General features: G+C 32.1%; 1 pseudogene; it reads right to left on the minus strand.

Annotated features, from left to right (window-relative positions):
• Positions 1-4,255: 4,255 nt before the first annotated feature.
• Positions 4,256-5,204, minus strand: LOC141542683 (olfactory receptor 2A12-like; annotated as a pseudogene).
• Positions 5,205-6,296: the final 1,092 nt, after the last annotated feature.

Raw genomic sequence — 6,296 nt, forward strand, 5'->3', positions numbered from 1 at the left:
TTGCTTCAAATCCTGAAGCAGCCTCACAAAATATAACATAGAAAGTGAGATCAAGAAAATATCAACTATGACCCCTGGAAACCTATTATGATTTAATTTTATGAGAATAGATTTTCCCAAGGGATAGACATATATTTTTCTCCAAGAAGTTATGACTTGGAAAGAAATAACTATGAAATATTTTTACTTTCAAAGATTTTATGAATCATAGGCTTTGAAGTTGGAGAGGATCTTAGATGTAGTTTGTTCAAATCTGTTTATTTCTGAGATGAGGAAATGGAGAACCAGGACTTTACAAGGTCATACAGAAAATAAGAAAATCAAGATGTATGTCTTACTCATGTAATTTCACCATTTTGCTCAATTCAGTGGATTAAGTTAATGTCAAATTGCTCTTTCAGTCTCTAGTACTTTCCAGGTTTAATAGTTCTAAAAATCTTAGAATTGGAAATTTGTCTAATCTTATTTGAATCCAATAGCTGTTAAAATTTGTCTTTACTTATGTAGTCAGAAGCCTGCTAAAGGCCCTCAACTCCTCCTATTGTCTGGAATATTTATTTTTAATTGTTGTTGTTCTTGCTCTTCTCATTCTTGTTGTTACAGTACCATCTCTTTCCAACTGACTCCTAATAGATTCCAAATCTAAGACATTGGCCTGATATCACAACATTTCTGCTAAAAAATCATTGGTAGCTAACTCTTTCCACAGAGGACTACAAAGTCTTCAGTCTATAACTTGAAGTTCTCCACAGTCTGACTGCCACCAACTGTACAGACAGGGCATATTGGAAAAATAAAAGTGCTAGATCCACAGTCAGAAGATCTGTGTTGAAGATTCATTTTTGTTACTCACTACATGAATGAACTCATATCACTTCCCCTCTATAAACCTCAATGGAGTCACATGAATGTAATCCACAAAGCCTCCTTTATCTTGGGGCTTACTGTACCATTAGATCTATGATCCTATTGTTAGATACCACAATTCAATGGGTGGCAGTTACTGAAAATATCAATCTAGTGCCTAGGAGAAAAATAAGCATGCATTTAATATTGTGTTTTTCCCAAGTTTTTTTTTTTAATTATGAAGACTTCAGTATGCAAGTAACTTAGTAAATCAATTATTATCTCACCTCACCTAAAATAAATAATAGGAAAATCAATAATCCCAATAATCTCAACCGTAGACTTTTATTTAAGTGTTAAAATCTTTGAAAATGTTTGGAGGAACTGAAATGGAACTTATAGAAGTATGATCTAATTGGCTGAAGTATTTTGTCTTGGCTTTTTATTTAAAAGGGAAAGGGTAATGGAATTAGCATTGTAAAAGGACCTGCTATCTGCCAGGCAATGTGCTAATCATTTTATCTCTTTTTGGAGCTTTACAATAATAAGATAAATTAGAATTAGTTACTACAGGTCCTTTGAACAGTTCAGTGCCCTCCGTGCATTTAAAATGATTTCATTCATATGTAGCTTTTCATATTTATACTTGTTACAGTTACACCTGGTTCCTTATGCTGAAAAGTATTTGAAACTGGAGAAATTCCATCAAATTAAGTGAAATGGAATAATTCTGCCTAATGAAAAGTTTAGGAAGAACCATTTGATGGAGAGAAGTGAGTCTCCTTAAAAGAAAGGAAAGCCTTATGATTTTAAAAGATTCTAGAAGATATTAGATTGGATATTTTCTCATTAGCCTCTTAGTGACTTCCAATGTAAATTGACAGTAATGGTTTCACTGAAATCCACAGAAGGACTGGCTAGAAATTCACTGCCCTAGAGGAAACCACAACCAGAATCTATGTTACTTATCATTTTGAGGAAAACTTTACTTATACTTATGCTCTCTAGTGTTTTTTTAATAGGAATGGATTTTGCATTTTGTCACACACTTTTCCTGTGTGTGGTATAATCATATGATTTGTTAGTTTTGTTATTGATATAATCAATCATGTTGATAATTTTCCTGATAATTCTTGGTATAGATCCTACTTGGTCATAGTGTATTATCTGATGATAAGTTGCTGTAATCTCTTTGCTAATATTTTATTTACATTTTTGCATCAATATTCATCAAGAAAATTCATCTATAATTTTCTTTCTTAGTTTTAGCTATTCCTGGTTTAGGTATCAACACTGTATCTGTGTCATAAAATGAATTTAGTAGATATGTTGTTAATTGTGTCTGTTATGCTTTCCATAATATTATTCTTGTTATTTTCTTCATTATTTCCTTATAATCTTTTTTGTTGTTGTTGTTATTGTTGTTATTAATCAAGCATGATTCTTTGCTACTCCATTTGGGATTTTCTTGGCAAAGATATTAGAATGGTTTGCCATTTCCTTCTTCAGCTTATTTTACAGATGAGGAAATTGATGTAAATAGGTTCAGGTCTCGTTGTTTCCAGGCCCAGTGTATTATGCTCTGTGCAATGTTGTATTTCTAGAGTTCCCCTTGAGATTTAAAATAAATCTTCAAATTCTTTTAAAACTTTGACCTTTCTTAAAATGTTCCTAACATTATTAATTTTTGCTTCATGTTTTAAAATCTGCAGTTATTCATTTGGAGATGTCTATTAAGGTATTTTACATTATTTCTTTTCTTACCTGTCGTAATTCTGACAATTTGTTTGATTCATTTGCTCCTTCAATCATCACTGATCTTTCCTAAAAGCTCTCTTTTCCTTTTTAACCTTCCAGTCTAAAGCTAATAGTTTTCTTTATTTTTCATGAAGGTGGTCATTTATCATTGACAGATAGATCCAGGAAGTTTTTATTCTTCTTAGATATATCAGATTCCATATATTTACATTTTATTAAATCCATCTTATTGGCCTAAGGGCCCCCACTGATTCTATTATGCAATATGTGTCAAACTCATAGGGGTAGATCAACTTTTATAATTACTCGCTGAATAGATTTTGTGTTAGAATTCTAACTTTTCTGAGTTTCAGCTTTCTTCTTTATAAAATGGAGAAAAAATTTATACTATTCCATTCATAAGATTAGTGTAGGAAAATATGCTTTCAAGAACTACATAAAAATGAATTGGTATCATTATTAACATTATTCTCTGAGTAGGAGCTCATACTAGATTCATTCCTTCATCTGACATTTATTTAAATAATCTCTTGTGTACTTATAGTATATACCATAGTGTTCTTAGCTGATGGAAGTTATCAAAATGACTGATGCCCTTTTTGATTATAATCTAGTGGGCAATTTAAGCAACTAATGAATATTTATTATATACCTTCTATGTGACAGATATTGTGCAGAGTGATGGGAATATAAATATAAAAGTTATATTTTTGCTGGGGAGTCTTTTATGTTGCTAAAACAGAAACATAAATAATTAAATGCAGTAGCATATAAATTGCATTAAAAGTTGTAAAACAAAAGCTATGACATTAAACAACAGATATTTTATCCAACCTCCAAGGACTTCTCTATCAATAAAATAATTTATTCAATAATTCATCTAAGATTTATACAATGGAAGTATTCTTTTCTAGGTTAGGAAGTTGGATGAAGTAACTTCTAATACCACTTTGAATTCTCAGATCCATCCTTAGTATGGAAGATACACTTTACAAAAAATAATATGGGAGTAGAAGAATATTCCTTCCAAAGGAGACTGAAGGAAGAGGCAGCTACATGATATCAGAAGGAATGAGAAATACCTTTCACTTGTCATTGAGTGATTAATAGTCATGGGACCAACAGTCTATGAAGGTCCACCAGGGATGGACAATATAGAAGATGTAGACTTCTACTTAAGTCCTTTGGTATTAAAAAAGGAAAAATTTAAAAATTTAAAAAAAGAAGTCCAAATGTAGGATCAAGATGGATGGATGAGGTCAAGATCAATCAATCTGTGACTCCTATTATCTATCCAATTTGGGATATACATACATTCAAATATACACATATGTACATATGTATGTGTATATACATACATAAATATATATATATATATTTCTATACACTCATACCACTAAAAACAAATATTTATTACTGAGCATAACATATATGCCCAATATAAATGTTACATTGTGATTAACTCTTTAGGTATACACACAGACACACACACAAAGGGTTTGATGATAAATCACAAATAACAAAACACTATCAAAATTAGTCTCTAGAATTATTTAGTCACAGGTAGAGAGAAAGCACATAACTTTGATTTATACTCAGGCAGATGAAAAACACTGAAAATACTAATGAATTGTAATTGCTTATGAGCAAGTCACATGTTTTGGAATTGTTTTTTCTTCTCCAACACTCTTCTCAGAGCACCCTTCACCTCTACATTTCTCAGGCTATAAAATAGGGGATTCATCATAGGGTTAATGAGGCTATAAAATAGGGAGAGAATTTTCTGCTGCTCCTCAGGATGGCTGGTTTTGGGGGTCATGTATAGTATGATAGCATTACAATAGAAGAGTCCAACTACACAGAGGTGGGAGGAGCAGGTAGAGGATGCTTTCTTTCTTCCTTCCCTAGCCTGGATCCTCAGGATGGCATAGAGAATGCGCATGTAGGAGATTAGGATTAAGCTGAGAGGGTCAACTAGGACAAACACACAGGCTGAAAACATAACAAGCTGGTTAAGTCTAGTATCAGCACAAGCAAGCTTGAACAAAGACATGATCTGACAGAAGAAATGATTGATTTTCCTAGGTCCACAAAAGGGTAGCCTCAAAAAGAGAATCATATGGACTATGGCAAGGAGAAAACTGAATATCCAGGAAATTGTGGTCAGAGTGGTACACAATCTCTAGCTCATGATGAGCTATCTCAGAGCATATCTGAGGATGGCAGATTGCCACATAATGGTCATAGGGCATCACCACCAAAATAAGGCACTTCACAGTGGCAAAGGCCAAATACAAATACATTTGTAATATACAGGGAGCAAAGGAGATAGATCCATCCTTGTTCAATAGATTCACAAGCATCTTGGGTAGTTTGTTTGCGGTATAGGACATGTTGACAATGGCCAGATGTGAGAGGAAGAAGTACATGGGAATATGGAGATGGGAGTCCAGACAGATGAGTTCCAGGATAATGCCATTCCCTAATAGAGTGATGGCATAAAATAAGGAGAAGAGAACAAAGAGGAACACCTGTATCTCTAGTCTGGTGGGAAATCCCAGAAGGATAAATTCTGTGATCAGTGTTTGATTTTTCCACATCCTTTTGTGACAAAGATAGTCAAGCATGATAGCTGAGAAATATTTTTGAATCTTGATTATTTACTGAATTAAATTATAATATTTAAGCAGTATTCCTTATGTTCTCTAGATCTTAAAACACAATTATAGAGATATCAGGGTTATTTTTTAGGATCAAAAATAAAACACAAAGAAAATGTAATAAAAATGCAGTTCAGATAGGAACAGGATTATAATTGTTGATAGTCAATAACAAATGTAGCACAAATAAAAGCAATGTGATCAAGATCAGAAAGAAAGAAGAAAATTGGGAGAAAAATTTTATAGACAGTTTCTCAGGTAAAGTCTCATATCTTATATATGTAAAGAATTTTAAATAATCTATTAGAAAATAAATCATTACCAGTGGATAAATGGCCAAAGAATATGAGCAGACAGTTTTCTGATGAAGAAATAAAAATAATTTATAATCAAAAAAATCTCTAAATCCTTATTGATTAGAGAAATCCATACTAAAACAACTTTGAGGTATTATTTTAGACTTAAAATGATTGAAGTAAAAATGACAACTATTTAAGATTATGTGGGAAAATTTGACACATCCATTCTTGGTGGAGTTGTGAACTAATCCAATAATTTTGGAAAGCTATCTGCAATTATACCTAAAGAGTTCTTAAAGTTCTTAAACTAACTATATCATTTGATCTAGCAATACCATTATTGGCTCTGTTTCCAAGGATAAATAGGAAAAAAGGAGAAGTACCCATGTTCTAAAATATTTATAGCAGCTCTCTTTGTGGTGGCAAGGAAATGAAAATTGCAATGAAACCAATCAACTGGAAAATGATTTAACAGGTTGTGGTATATGATTGTGATGGAGTGTTACTGTGTTCAAAGAAATGAGAAGGTGCATGATCTTGAAAAAATATGGATAATAGAGAGAGAAATGAGCAGAACCAAGAGAATGTTGTATACAGTAAAAACAACTTTGAGTAAATAAGTCATTTTGATTATTAGAGATAACAAATTAACCACAAAGAAAGTATGAAGGAAGACACTATTTGCATCTACAAAAAGAACTGATAAATAGAAATATGTATAGAGCAATTTTGC

Source organism: Sminthopsis crassicaudata, chromosome 5, assembly GCF_048593235.1.
Source record: "Sminthopsis crassicaudata isolate SCR6 chromosome 5, ASM4859323v1, whole genome shotgun sequence".
Taxonomy (NCBI): domain Eukaryota; kingdom Metazoa; phylum Chordata; class Mammalia; order Dasyuromorphia; family Dasyuridae; genus Sminthopsis; species Sminthopsis crassicaudata.